Source organism: Camarhynchus parvulus, chromosome 4 (genome assembly GCF_901933205.1).
Source record: "Camarhynchus parvulus chromosome 4, STF_HiC, whole genome shotgun sequence".
Taxonomy (NCBI): Eukaryota; Metazoa; Chordata; class Aves; order Passeriformes; family Thraupidae; genus Camarhynchus; species Camarhynchus parvulus.
Genome location: NC_044574.1, coordinates 57,974,630 through 57,990,622, shown reverse-complemented (window position 1 = coordinate 57,990,622; position 15,993 = coordinate 57,974,630). Strand labels below are relative to the sequence as shown.

Genomic DNA, 15,993 nt, shown 5'->3' with positions numbered 1-15,993 from the left:
AAGTTAATTGCACAGCGTTAAAATTAATTTTATATAATAACTGTTTTGTAACAGCTATAAAACATTTCCAGCCACCCAAATTTAACCCATTAACGTTTGACAATTTGAGGTCAGAGGCTGCACTCTTGCACTTCTCAGGAAGTAATCAGACTCCATATTCAGTTACAATATCATCATGATAAACCCTCCCTGAAATTCATAAAGCTGTAAATAAACAGTGTGGACACACTTTTCTGTTGTGCTGACGTGCAGGTTGGGAACGTCACAAGTTCTGGAAGGATTCAATTGTTCAGTAGGAAAAAAAAAAAGGATGCATGTCCTGGTACACCTCTACCCAATAGTGAAGGTTTTACTCACATTTTTGTTGTCAGCCAGAGTTAAGGACAACTTAAAGTACTTAGTTAATCTATAATCTTTTTCTTATCACATGCAGTTCTGAAGGGTTAAGAAGAACTCTTTTAACAGGCAAGCTAAGCATTTTGCTCTTTAATATTAACAGGCACTAAAAGATTACCAGCTTGGTCTTTTTTGTTCTAGTTTTAGGAGGGAGGTAATGTGGTTTGGGTTCTTTTTTTCTTTTGGTTTACTTTTTTTTACCAACAACAAACAAAAAAATCACCTAATTTTATTACCAGTCCTGCATCCGACACATCATGTATTTTATCACATGTCATAGTACAACCCCTCATACTGGAAGTTCAGTTCAACCACTTAAAATGTAAGTCAAATACTCTAAAAACAGCAAAACAGCCTAAAATGAAAAAAAAAAGCTTTTTGTTCCCTTTCCTTTCTTTTCACCCATCTCTCATTAGCCCTCTCTTTGCACATTGTGTAACAGAGCAGTTCCATCCTAAACCTGTGATGTACCCTCCAACACATGATGTAGCAGGATGCTGCACAGGGTTGAAATAACAAGGATAAGAAGGTTGAAGGAAGCAGTAACCTAACTCCCATGTGAAAGGAAACACGGGTGTTTTAATTCAAATGTCTCGTGGGCTGAACAGCTGTTCATAAAGCAAAAAGTGAAAGAAACAAGTTCTGTTGGCTGTGAAAGGCTTAAATATGGAAAATAACAAGGTTCTTAACCATCTAATGTTACACTTATTTGTGAGCCAGGTCACAGCACAAGGCTGAAAAGAATTTATTTATGGGAGAATGGTTCCAACAACACTCACTCTCCCAAACTTATTAAATTTTCTTGAATCCAGTAATCCCCTCCCAAAGCCCTGTCATACGAGGGTCAGCCCCACGCTAGAGGAAGGAATTGTTTATTATGTTTCTCCTACTTGTAGAGGTGAAGCATTCAAATCATGTTGAGCAAGGTACATGCTAAGAGACTCATGCAGCACCACACACACACAACATCCCCATTTCCCTTCACGGACTGAACAGGTGCAATATTAGTGAGTCTTTCTAGAGTGCCATCAAACTGCCACCTCTCTTGTGACAGTGACAGCAAACAAAACTTATGGCCACACCCAGACTCCTTCAGTGCAAAGTCCAACATCTGCAATCAGCTTGAGAATGGGCTGAATTAAAACTCTCAGCCTCTCACAGGATCAGAAACCCACATTCATGTATTTCTCATTACTGAACCTGCTCAGGGAATGTTTAAGAACCATTACAGAAAATTTTGGAAACCATCGGCGAGTGGGAGAGACTTGGGGATTTGGGTCACAGAAAAACAACCTGATGGGTCAAGAGAAGCTGCAGATACCTGACCATTGAATCAACACCTGGAAGAAAACAAGAAGAGTTTTTCTGGATTTTAAGAACTTGGCACTTTCAACAAAAGAAGTCACTGGAGCAAAATCAAAATCGAGTATCAAGTAGCAATGGAGGAAAACTTTCTCAGAAGGTCAGAGCAAGAATACTGATTTCTTTTTTGCTAAGGCTCGGGAAAAATTACAAGGATGGTGGTTGGAAACAAACAACAACAAAAAAAGAGATAACATATCTTTGTGGTGGATTTTCTTGCCACCTGACAAACCACAACCAGAGTGAGATACCTGAAACCACCTGCAGTCAAACTTTCCACTGTGGGACAAGCAACATCAAACTGCTCTGATAAATTCAAAACGTCCTACAGTACATACACAGAAGTTCACCCAACTATAAGCATTTATAAAAACAAGCTAGATGCTGATATCATTGTATGTACTATAGTGTCTGACTATTATGCTACAATTTAAATGCTGAGCATTGTTGCTTGAATTAGAAATTTCATAAATGTAACTTGGCCTTCTTCCATCATGTGTCAAAAGACTTTTACTGGAGCAAAATTATTTGTCTGGCACTGACAGATACATCCCAGCATTGTTGCACACCAGCATGAGAGCCTGCAGGACCAGTGTGTGGTATATGGCAGACTGTAAACCCGAATGGACTCCAGCTACAAACACTATAATAAGATAGCACTTGAGTACAATTAGGTATCAAACAGCACGAACAGTTAAGCTGGTTATGTGAATAATGCTGTGGCCTACTGAAGAGTAACTATTTTTTTTCCTTTAATCTCCACATTTTACAAAGTACCACCAAACTGAAAGATAGAGGAAGCAGCAATAGGGTTGTTGCTTGTTACAAGCTGTGGTTATCATTGAAAGAGAGGAACAGGGCATTCAAGACCAAAGACTGCTTTAAATATCAACCAAACACTAACAGTGCTGAATACAATGGAATCCCAGCAAACCCATAAGGCAGAGTCATTTCAAAGATTCGCCCTCTAAAGCACTAAAAGAAACTTAAGCAACTGCTAAATATTTTGACCAAAAGGCTGACCACAGATTTCCAAGGAGAGAAGGGAGGGGACCCAAGGACACCAGGACTTTTAATTTTTTCTTTGGCATTATTCATATCAGTTCAGCATTTAATTTTTTCTTTGGCACTGTTCATATCAGTACACTGTACTTCTTTCATGTGTGGATGCAACTGTTTAAAAATACAGCAGAAGAGAGAGGAGCAGCTGCCTGCTTCCTCATTTTGCTCTGAAACACCTTGGTAACAAGTGCTCCTGTGAGTTTGTCCAGTGCCAGATGCGCTGCCAGCAGCCCACACAAAAACCTCGATATTTTTTCCATTAGGATTTGAAAGAAAATACTTTTGTTCCTTATCTGAGTCGAGCTGAGCCAACATGACACCATTAGTTGCTGGGTGGTGGCCAAGCTGCACTTAACAGCACCAGAATGCAATGATTCCCTTTAAGATCAGTACTAATCTCAGTGCTAGCCACACAAATCAGAAGACTTGCACGAAGTCTGACAATATTGCTTTCTAAAGCTATTCTGGATCTCTTTTGGAAGGCAGAAGAACTACACCCCGTTGTAGGAGTGTTAATATTTTTCTACAACAATATATACATTTCTGCATCAAGCTTTTAAGAAAGACTGGAATTACATCACCATTCCTCAATCCTAACTTAAAGTTCCACTGACTCTTAACAGATACACTCTGGGAATGACACATTTCCAGCAGCTCTATTTAACATGGATTAAAACTGCTCTGGCTTCATTGAACAACATCCTCCCTAAAAAGTTAGAAGGTTAACAAACACTTCGATTTAACTACCAAGATCATCCTCAAGCTATTTTAAGGACTAATATTAGATTTCCCAAGGTATTTTCTTTGCAGTGGGCCAAGATCAGGCAAGCCACACACCATCATGAAAAAGGCAAGAACAAGCTGAGCCAGAGTTGGCCTCTCCCCTCTTCTTCCCAGGCATCAATCTCCTACAAGAGCCAACAAAGCAGCTTCAGAGGAACAGAGCACTTAAAATAGTTTGTTCAAGAGTTGCAGCAGGGATTCATATGACATTTTATACAAAAAATGCACCATCTCAACACTTTAAAAGCAACTCTGTGTTCCTTTTCTGTGTCCTATTTCACAAGGTGAAAAATGAATCTAATATAATCCATGGCACCGAGAACATGAACAGGATTTAGTCACTACCTTAGCAAGGTGGATAAACAGGATTAATTTAGTAACTTAGCAGAGGCAGGCCATGAGGCAGAATTCCTAAGAGCAGTAACACATTCCAACTCCCTAAAACCAAATAAACTTTTTACTCCTCATTTTTATCTGATAAATATATTGAAAGAGCCATCAATACAAGAAAATTTACAATGAAGCTAAAACACAAAGTTACTCATTCCCATCCAAAACCTGAATGGAAATCAAGTTCAAAGTCTAAGAGGTTTCTGGAGTCCCATTTTATTCCTGTCACATAACCCATGGCAGCTCACAGGTTTCTGAAAGCTTAGCAATTTTGGCTGTGAGGATTAAAAAGCAATATATTACTGACTTGTCAAGTGGCTCAACTTCCCTCCCACCCTGCCTCCCCTGCATAATACAGTGCATTTGGTTAATCCCACACCTTTAAAACAAATAAGGAAAAGCTCAACCTCTCACCATTTCAGTTTAATTCAAGTAGCATCCTGCTCATGCTGGCCCAAAGGCTCCTCTCCAGCTGTCAACAACTTGACACCCTCCTCATTCATATGCTCAGGTCTGAGGCAACTCCACGTGAAGTGTACCAAAGTTACAAATTGTTTTACTGTTTTGGAAAATCCCTCAGAAATTTTTCCAGGCACATAAGTGAGAGTTTAAATTTTCAAAATACAACAAAAAAAGAGGGATGGCAGCAGCAATGTTTTTGAAAAAGTCTTTCAAAGTTTAACATGGAAAGAGTTTTTGCAAGTTGGGAAAAAAAAAAGATGCAACCAAACACTTTGCATTACACAGAAAAAAGGAAATTGCAAGAGTAAAATGAAAAATAAACATCTCTAATGTAATTTATATGAAAAAACTTGAGATCAATAAGAATTTGAGCAATCTTAATCACTAATGGAACTTTTTTTCTTGACATAAATAAGAACCAATGTCATTCTTCTACTACACTAAAGTCCAGATTTTGTCATGGCTCTCCAAACTAATGACAACACAGAAGCCAAAACCAGAAACATATTTTTAGTGTTCAATCTAACAAAAAGAGAACTACTAATATAGGGGTAATGAATACCATTCTTCCAAACAGTGCCTCTTTTAGGAACCTACTGCTCCCAAATGTTTCTTCTGCAGTGCTGGACATTCCCTATTACCAATTTTACTGCATGCTGGGGTCATTAATTGTGGTGTAATTTTGGGACAAGTAAAACCAGGCTATTTAGTCTGAACAAGTCACATTGTGTAGCACGAAAGACACATTCTAACCTCCCCACTTCTTAAAAGAGAGAACCCAACTCTTGCAAGAATTTTATGATTTTCCTTCTTTCAAATGCATAATCCCATGGTCTAAATGCCACTATTCTCCATAACAATCAGAACAGGAAAGTTAAGAAATCTTTCAGATGCCAGCAGAGTAGACTAATTTTTTTTCATAAATATGCAAAATTGTTTAGATGCCACAACCTCCAACCATTGTTTTCTCCTACAGAAAGTACACCGTACAATAAGATAAATTTGTATCAATCTATTTATCAATTTTCAATTCTTTTTCTTCCTTTTTTTCTCTAGTTCTACAGCTTTTATCAGTGAAAACAAATTTGATTCATTTCTTTTCTCTCTACCCTTGCAACTACAAAGGTACAAACTCCATAATCCCCCACATCAAGAAACATGTAATTAACAAGTTAATTACCACATATGAAATAAAGTAGCATCTTAGGAGAGTATGGGAAAAGTGCCAAGTGCTGCTGGCATTGTCCCTCGGCTGTACCACACCTTCTTGGGCTCTGGTTATTTGCCTTTTTGGTTGGGATCTCTGAAATCTGCCAGCAGCCCTACTCCACCCTGCCAAGGGCATTTTCCTCTTTGCATCAGAGGCATTAGGCAGAAAAGCACATTTAGTATCTCAGCAATTCTTAAGGTTTTTCTAAAGCATCTCCAAGAAGCTCTTATGAAAAAGTGTTCCCACCCCTCTGCCAGCTCAGATGGTGACTACATCTTTCAGTTCTGCTTTTCAGGAACAGCATAAATTATATTGTGAAAGCAAAAGAAAAGCTCCATTCCTGCAGATAAATTCACTACTTCAGCGGTGAAGGAATATTCCTGCAATCACCCTGACATAAGACTTGTATCCCAAACTCTCTGCTGAAGAGTCTTCCAACTCTGAGGGAAGTTCCTGGGAAGCACCATAAAGATAATCTGTCTTCAAAGGAATCAGAATCATCTTCCTGATCCCTACAAACTCTGTGCCTCTAACAATGAAACAGAATGAAAGAAATAATAAATTAGAAAGCAAAGAATAAGGAAAAACGAATTTGTAATGCATGAAACTATGAGGGCATTGCACCAAATTCACACAGTTCCTGAAGATAAAAACCAGCAGTTCAGGATTTGCTGCAAAGGTTTCCCTCTGCCATACTGCACCAAATGGTAGCAAGAGGGACACCACTGTTCTACAGTCTGTTCCCAAGAGAAAACTCTTCATCAATCCAGAAGCAACGCTGGAACACACAATATCAAATACTTATACAATGAAAAGTTTCCCTGGTAAAACTTCCTACAATATCTGCAACTCTTCAAGTAGCCCAGACCTGGGAATTGCCTTCCAAAATTGACTGCATTAGACAATGTGAGATGAAAAAATTCCTTTTCAGAGATCAAGATTTTACTATTATTAATGTGAAGATGCATGAATTCAGAATGTGAGATTACAACACTAGTAACAAACTCTGAAACAGAAATTTAAAACTGACAGAATTTATAAAACAATTCTGATCACTAAATAATCATAGATTTCCAGATGTTTTATTCTTCAATTAAGATTCTTGACAAACACCACAGATTTGAGGGCCTTCATGCATTACTGCTGTTCAGTAGCAAGTAAATCAGAAGACCATACTACTTAAGGATGAAAAATTGTGCTAGTTAACTGAAAACATTTTCAACTGGGAAACTCCATTAAAGAAATAAAGTACTTAGAGGAAAAAAATATGTTTATTCTACAGATACTTATCCAACATCAGCATTCTGAATGTTTAAATTCTGGATCATTGCTTTCATTCCCAGACTGAGTTCCCAGACAGCTACAATGTTTACATAAAAAAGAATATATTGTGCTGAAACACTGTTTTGATTGCAAAAGAAAAATAGCAATTGACTGTTGGTCAGAAGTTAAATTTTGCCATTATAGTCTGCAAATTATAAAAGAGGTTTGTGGTCCAGAGACACCCCCACATAATCCAATCCACACTGTGAAAATGGGAAATGAAGCATTAACCCCACACAACTCATCTTAAGCGAAATAATCACTGAATTCAAAGCACTTTTCTAAACCCAAATAACTGACAGGACACATCTACTTTCTTCAGTCAGCAAAATTTGCTCATGGCAGTCAGGTCAAGTTGTGACATCAAACCAGCAGAGGTCCTGACCCACCACCAAGGCATGGAGATTCCCCCTTTCAAGAAACAGGACTGACTTCATTACTTGAAGTCTCTTCTTGTAGAAAGCACATGTGATTGAAACTTCATGTGGTTGGGAAAGCTGGAGGGGAAGTCCAGCTCAGCCTGGGACAGGAAAGTCACAACAAACACACCAGCTTGCAGATTTTTCATGTGCCACATCTGCTGCCACTGGGCAGACATCATCTCAGAGGTCACATGCAAGAAATATTTCCAGCAAGACCTTTTATTTGGCAGAAATGTCAACATTAAACATTAAATACCTTTGCAGGACAAGATATCATTCACATATTTTTTCCCCCTCAAAACTTTGTCTCTTGTATGGAATTAGTACCTAAATATTTGCATATGTAGAGAAAAACCAAGAAGGAGATCAAACTTGCATGATATTGTGATTTCTCCACAAGAAAACACATCCAAACATGCATCCAGCACAACTGCACACCTATAATTAGGGTGTTAAATGAAAGGCCAACCAAATACTTCATCAGTAAGCCCATACAAGGCTCAGAAAAATAAAGTTATATTTTCACCAATTCCTCTGCTCATGAGTCATGAGTGTTAAGCAAAACTCTTCCAATACACCAAGACTTGAGACAACACAGCTTCATTTTCCCAAGTGCAACAGGATTCAAGTGGGAGAGGAGAGAGGAAAGCACAATGAGAAATCAGATAAATTTGAGCAGCTGAGATCTGTAATTCAACACATAATGACCAAGTGGCCAATCCTTGGGCTATTTATTTCCCTATTTATTAAAAGATGAATCTTCAGCATCAAGAAGGACAGAATGGCCACAACAGACCCTCAAAGATGGAAGAGTTCAAGAATAACCTTGCTGCAGCTTAACACAGAAGTGAAATTAATCCAAGTTTAATCCAAGACAGAGAAAACAGCTGGCAGCAACTGTGGTGCAGAGGACAGCCTGTACTTCTGTCATATACAGTTTCCAGAAAAAGCAGTAGACAGCATAGCAATGGGTAACTTAAACAGATTTTTTAAAATTCGGGTAAATTTAAAAAAAAAAAAAAAAAAACACCAAAAAGTCTTATTCCACACCTTTCCAAAACTGTCAAATAGGGACTTAAAGTCCAAAGTGACACAACAGTTGTGTGTCAAAAAAAAGCTTTTCTGACAGCTCTGATATGATCTGTTCCTGACTAAAACATATTAAAAATGAAGCTTCTAATTAGTCAGACCAAAGCTTCACATGAACGCAACAGAATATTTCAACATCTTCATTATGAATACAAGTTTCCTTTAAATAAACAAAAGTTGCAGGAAGCACCAAAATACACGAAACTTTACTTTAAAGGATGAGTTTTATACTCCCCTTTCCCTGCTCTCACTGTTGCTCTTTTCAAAAAGTTATTGCCAGAGAAAGCCCAGATGTTCCAGCCTCATTTCACCTGCCAGCTTCTCCAATTATTGCAATTTATTTGTCTGGGCAAAGAATAAAATTATTGCTTCTGCCACCAATAACTGCTAAGAGAGCTTAGCAGGAAATACCGATTTAAATAGTCAATAATGTAGTGTGGTACATGCCAAAGGAGAAACTTCACTCATCTTTGGTCCGGATGGTTGTGCAAGAGTTGGACTCTGTGCAAAGAAATCCTGTAATCCTTCTGACACTTCCAGATTAGAAATTTTACAAGAGGCCAATGAATCAAATGTAGGCTGATAATGTGCATTTCAAAAGTGACACACAGTAAAACTCACTGACTCTGACTGGGAAAAAACTTTTGACCTTAAAGCTTCTGGCACACAAGCATGTGAAAGCCTCACTGCTTTGGGTTTTCAGTACATTTCTCAAAAATGAGTTTCCAACCCTAGGTATCAGAGGCACTTGGTTTCTGAATCAAAGATCATTAAATTATCAAAAAACAAAATAACTGAGCAAAAGCAATTAAGGATAGGCAAGAGCAATCACCACATCCTCATGAGAAGCACAAGGCATGAAAAAGAAACATCTTGCAATCCTACACAGCAGGAAACAAAAAATGTTTCCATCTTCTAATGCAATTCCATATTTCATTCTGTTTTCAAACAAAAAGAACACTTACAGTATATAACACAGTGAGAATCTTTTTTTATATTATTTATATGCTCCATGCTTTGACACAAGAATTAGCTCAAATATACTATTACGGTTTTGGGGAAAAGTCAAGCTGGTTTTGTTTCTAAATAAGCAGAACATGCAAAATTTCTGAGTGAAAGCCCAAGCCTAAGTAACTTTTTGATTTTTTCATCACTTAATTGTTCCAGCTGCTTTACTAGGTATTGTCCATTTTGCCATAAGACATTCTCATGAGAGCAGATAAAGCAGTTTCTTACCCAAGACAAGCAATACTATGAAAGAATTCACAACCTCCCTTAGAAACTCTAGTGTCTATCTCCTGCAGTGGAAGTGACTATTCTCCCCACTCTGATGATATGAGGAAGACTTCCTATAACAGAGTAGGAATACAGAAGTTCAGGACTTGGTTCAGTCATGTTTGAGTTTCATTGGTGGAAGCTGAGAGAAAAGGAGCGAGCCAGCATTTCCAAATTGAAAGATGTTTTCTAAAGTGCTTCCATTGCCATTTCTGGAGTTGAGGCATTATTAAGCTTGAGATAACTTGTTTATAAAACAGAAAGAATTTATTTTTCCTTCGTCTCTCTTCCCTGCATCCTCTAAGCAACAGTTCATATTCAAATACTGTTCCTGCTTATTATCAGCTAAAGGATCCACAACCCAGCCCTTGTAGCCCAGACACACTTGAACACACTTGAAGTTTTAACTGCACATCATAAGTGAGAAGCAGACAAAACCAGAGCAGAGACTAAAGCAACCCATGGCTGCCAACAAATGTTGTTAACTTAATTTAGACATGTGGCCCTGGGATGCTTGTTAAAAGAAAGATGCAGGACACACTTTTTTTATGGACCAAACCAGAAGATCCCAGTTTATTCCTGTGTCTCTTTGTACAGAGTTTTTAAAGAACATCCCCTGTCTGTCCCAAACTGGTCAGTAACAAGTTGTTACCCTGTATTGATTGGTCACTCAATCCCCCAGTGTGTACATGCAGAATGAGTTGTTTGTGACATAATGTTTTCATTTTTCTACCTAACAGTATAAAAACAGTTTATACAGGTGGCTAGTGTTTCTCACAGTCCTAGAATTCTTTCTCAAGGAAAACAAGTTGTTTTTCACTGCTGCAGGACTGTTCTCAACTAAGAGCTGTCAGTTTTCTCATGGCTCTGTCAGCTCAAGTCCAGATTCAGTTTGTAAGTCCTCTGGCCTGCTATTTCACCACCACAGACGTGGGTTCCCTCTCTACAACATGACAAAACGAAGGAAAAAAAACCCCAAAACATTTTGCCAGGCTAACAGCTGGAATGAGAAGCTGCTTGGACCATGACAATCAATGCTATAGAGTCACAGAATCATTTCAGTTGGAAAAGATTGAGTCCACCCAAAACCTAACAGTTCCAAGTCCACCACTCAACATGTTCCTGAGTGCCAAATCTACACAACTTTTAAATACTGCCAGGAATGGTGACACCACCACTTCCCTGGGCAGCCTCTTCCAACTCTTTCAGTGAAGATTTTTTTCCTAATATCCAACCTAGCCTTCCCCTGGTTCAACCTGAGGCAGCTTCCTCTTGCCCTGTTGTCTGTTCCTTGGGTGAAGAGACCAATCCCTACCTGGCTACAGCCTCCTTTGAGGGAGTTATCACACGGGACAAGCTCTCCCCTGTGCCTCCTTTTGTCCAGTCTAAAAAACCCCAGCTCCTCCTCATAAAAGTTCTGCTTCAGACCTTTTCTCTTGCCCTTCTCTGGACATACTCCAGCCCCTCAATGTCCTTCTTGTCAGGAGGGGCCCCAAAGTGAACACAGGATTTGAGGTGCAGCCTCACCAGCGCCCAGAACAGGGGGACAATCCCTGCCCAGGTCCTGCTGGCCACATTACTGCTGATCCAGGTCAGGCTGCCATTGGCCTTCTTGGCCACCTGGGCACACTGTTAAAGGTCCTATATTCACAGAAGAGTCCCAGATTCTGCATTTGGGGAATGATAAATATAACAAATTATATATACAAAGACAGGACAATAAATTACACAACAATCTGAAGGAAAAGCTCCAGCTTTCAGCTGTGAGACACTGCATCTGTACAAACCAGGGAAGGTACGTGTACACCTACCTACTCTGAACTGTCCTGCAAGGACAAACCCCACTGCCTCCTGCACTCCAGCTGCCCTGGCTCTATAGCTCAGCTTCAGCACTCACTGGTACAAACTGTCCTGTCTGCTCACAGAACTTGAAATGCACATGCCTTTCATATCTGATTATTAATTCACAGATCAAGCTTGGAAGCAAGAAGAAAACAATTGAGATGATGGAAGAAATCAAAGTATTTAACTAATACAAACACCAAACGAAACAAAAATTTGAACGAGGCATCACATGCGAATTATCATGACAACTGCAGGGTATAATTGCTTGACTAAGTCCAGATTTTACCAAATTGATAGGGAAGATTGAGTAGTTGTCCTCTGTTTGTCCCACCCTCTGCCTCAACACACATTACCAAAAAAAAAGAAAAACTTGAAAATATTAGCAGTTAAAATTATCATCCAACTTATCCAACTGCCATGTGGTTAAGTTTATACATTTAGAGTACAAATCAACAAGAAAGCAATTTGCTTGGCTGGCATTCCAGTGAAAAGGGCTCTTTTGTAAACTGTCCTTAAAATACTAACCAGACTTAAAGAGGTTTCTGTGGATTGCACTAAAAAGGTGGTGCTTAAATACTCTCTGATCTCTGGTTTGGAGCAAAAGAAAGGACTCAGTCTCAAGTGACCAAGCCTGTGTCTTTTGAAACAGTAGATGACAAGACTGCTACACGGAAACTCCTGATCTCTGAGGGAAAAAAAATCACAGGCTGTTAAGGAAAAATATGCATTTAAGTTTAGTTTTTAAAAATCTTTCTTCTGGACATCACAGGCCTCTAGAAAAACAAGCACTTTGTTTGTTTGAAATAAACTAGGAATTATTCTGGACCCTTTCTCCTTTTTTTAAAGGAGAAAGGGTCCAGAGTAATTCCTAGTTTCCTAGAATTCCTGTCACTCTAACAGGTGACAGGAATGGTCACAGAAGAAAAGAAGGGTATTTATTCATCTATTCCTGAAAAAATGCAAAAGTACTTTAGGAAGGCTGGGCAATATTGCACAGAGTTACTTATAAAAATTAAAAAGAACCTGATCTTGATGATTGGTAAGGGCGGAAGGGAGGATTTCTTTTTTTAGTCCTCTCCCTTCTCTTTGACCCTTTCCTTTAAGAAAACAAAGCCATGTCTTCCCTAATGCAATACCCCTTGCCTTCTTACAAGTTTTACATTACATTTATTCCAGGTGCAAAACAGAAACCTTTAACAAATACTTATCAAAACATACAAATTAACTATAAGAGTCACTCAAGCGGCAAAGAACACCCTGAAAGTAACCTAAGTAATAAAATGGAGCTCCACTTTCAACAGATATGGGAGTGGCAGAGTTGTTAGACAATGTAACATACATATTTCCCAAAATTACACCTTTCCATCTGGCTCCTTCAGCAGTCTGTTTCTTCCCACACTCAAGGGAAAAAGAAAACCTCCAGCTCAGGCTAACATGAAAGAGACACAGGCTTTCCATAAATTCAAAGTCGTAAGCTGAAAGCAGGAGAGGGAAAGACAGACTGACCGCCAGCGCAGTGATTACTCAGCTAAGGCAGTCACAGGACAGCCCGGGTTTTACCTACAATTTAGTATTTACCCCCACTTAAGCACCTAAAATAGTATTAAAAGAGACATACTGTCAAAAGCATCTTGTTCTAGAGAACTGAAATAATTGTATTCTCCTCCTTTCCTCCCTCTGAAAGATTAAAAACCAAGAGAAAGCATTACAAGAACTACTTGAACAAATTCGTCCATAGCTAGGGAAACAGCAACAGCAACACCAGACATAAAAGTGTCCCCTGAGGTTTTGGTCTCTGGTCTCACCACAACCATGCTCAGTCTTGCTCAGCTACAGGAATTTAATCCCCCCCTGCCTTTCCAAGTGCCACTGTAATCTAAACACCTTGGTTTTAAATACACACAGGAGAAACACACACGCTGATGTACAGCAGCACAGTTATTCTAGTTGGACATTCAGCCACGCTTTCTACATCAAAAACAAAGCCCAAAAGGAAAGCAAACAAACAAACAAAAACCACTAGGAGAGCAAACATTTCACACCTGGCTCCTTAATGACAGATAACCATCTAATGGCATACTTGAAAAGTCTCTTCTTTCCCCTGAAGAGCCACCATGAATGATCACAGTACCCTTGGATCCAGCTACAACTCATGGCAGGCTCTTTAACTGGCAAAGCCTGTTCCTGAAATTTTGCTACTGCTTCTCACTGGTGGTTTCATATGGATAACTAGAAGAATCCATGGAGAAGATCTTTTTAGCTTTGGGAACAACTTACTTCGTGTATCTGGAGCACTACCTTTATGAGAAAACTTCCAAGCACCTGGAATAACAGCTATACATTGTGGTTCCAGAGCAGTGACAGATGCTCTGACATGTCAAATTCAATCCTGCAACAACAGCATGCTCAAAAGCTACTCAACACACCAGTATTTAAAAAGCAAACATAGTTAGAGGAGTATTGTGAAGCAGTTATCACATGGTAAGTTTCTGAAAGGCTGTCAGTAGTTTTCTGATTAAAGAGAAGAGCCTGTCACAAGACAAATCAAGTATACTTTCATTTGCTCAAACTCTATTTTGGATAATTCCTAGCTCATCTGCCACACAGACCAGCAGGAAGAAGTCAGGAATCCCAGTCTTGCATCTCATTGTGTTTGTAATTGTAGGACTATCAATGAAGTATCCACAAAACAAACTCCAAACCTTAAATGTCAATAAAACTTCACTACACCAAAGGAACTGGCCTCATTCAATCTACAACATATGAAAATAAGGCAGCAAAACACTGAAAACCCTGAAGTGTTCAGTGAATGCATTTGTCAATGACAGCTGGAAAAAACATTTGCTGATTTCTGTAGGACACAGGAGATTTTGAATGAGTCTAGTGATGTAAACCAGAACAGTTTCTAACAATTCTGGTCCGTGGCAGACTGCACAGACAGAAGTGGTCCGTCCACACGTGGTCCTCAGAACCACAGGGAATGACCCAGCGTACTGGACTGGCACTAGCAACTCTCCCACCCATCTCACCATATAAGCACAACATTTTTAGGTTGGGATAAGCGGAATAAGTATTCAAGACAAAGTGTCAGTTCAAATCTTCATGCTTTTTCTTCTGCTCCTCACAAGCAAAAGCTCTTTAGGATTGTTGCAAAATTCTGCAAGATGTGTGAAAGATCCCTTGGCCAACTAAGGCATATGCCTTAAAATTCTTCCGTAATCTCATTTTCAAGTCCCAATTAGCACCAACAGATAATTCCTACACTAAAAGTTCCCAAAAGCATTTCTTTCTTCATTTACTAACATTTCTTCTCATACCCCAGTTTATAATAAAATTATTGCTGAAGCAAGTGAAAAGAAAACCCATTTTAACACATTAGCTGTAGTATTTTAAACTTAATTGGTTTTTTAAGCATTAGTCTCTACATTGATGAGTCAAAATCAGGCTGTAATTTTCTACTTTGCCCATTTAAACCAGCACTTTGCGTGGAAGGTGCTTTACAGGAAGATGCAATTATACACACTACAAACTCAGTGAAAAGCAGCTGCTCAAGGCCCAGACTGCTCTTGTGTTCACTGCTCTTCTGAGTATGTGCAGCACAGAACGGTATCAAAGTCACAGACCCAGCAATCAATTAGCACCTTCCAGACTCTGGGCAGGGAGGTGGGGAGGGAGGGAGAAGCAGATGAAGCAGCTCAGCAGTGCTCAGCTGCACAGACCAGACCACAGGTACAGTCACGGTACGTTTGTACTTCCTCCTACTATCACCACGATTTGGGACTACCTGCATGTTAGAAACATTACAGTATCATGGCAGTATTGTTTCTTACTGTCCTGAACAGATGAAGGCCACACTGGCACAAAATCTCAGACAGGATCAGTCAGAAGCTACGTAACAAAGAACATTAAGCCTTTAAAGATGATTAGCTTCAACAAGTAAGGCTGCTGTACTTTTGAATTGGCACTTTCAGTCACAATTCACGCTGCTGCCAAAGCTTTAGAGATTTATGTTTGTGACTCTCCAAAAGCAGTCCCCTGGACCTCTAGTAACCTGCAAAACCTGTTAAATGTGGTTCAACTGCAACTCTTCTACTCAAAAGACCAAAGTCCATGAGAAACTTCGAGGGGTGACACCAGCCAAAACAAATGTGGGGAGGTTTTCAGTGGTTGCATATGGTACAAACACCATGGAAAAAAAAATAAAACATCTGAAAAAAATTTAAAAACCACACACACACAAATCCAACAAAACAACTCAGCATGTGCAAACCTGTAAGTGCCACTTTATCTTATGACAGAGGTATTTGGCAATGCTAATTTAAGAGCAGGAATGCCCAACTAAGAGAAATGCAAGAGACTCACTGACTTTTATTT

The 15,993-nt window shown here is 39.2% G+C and overlaps 1 protein-coding gene across 2 annotated transcripts in view; it reads right to left on the bottom strand.

Moving 5' to 3' along the window:
- Positions 1–15,993, bottom strand: part of ARHGAP10 (Rho GTPase activating protein 10) — a 138,788-nt gene that overhangs the window by 97,955 nt on the left and 24,840 nt on the right. The window lies entirely within an intron of this gene.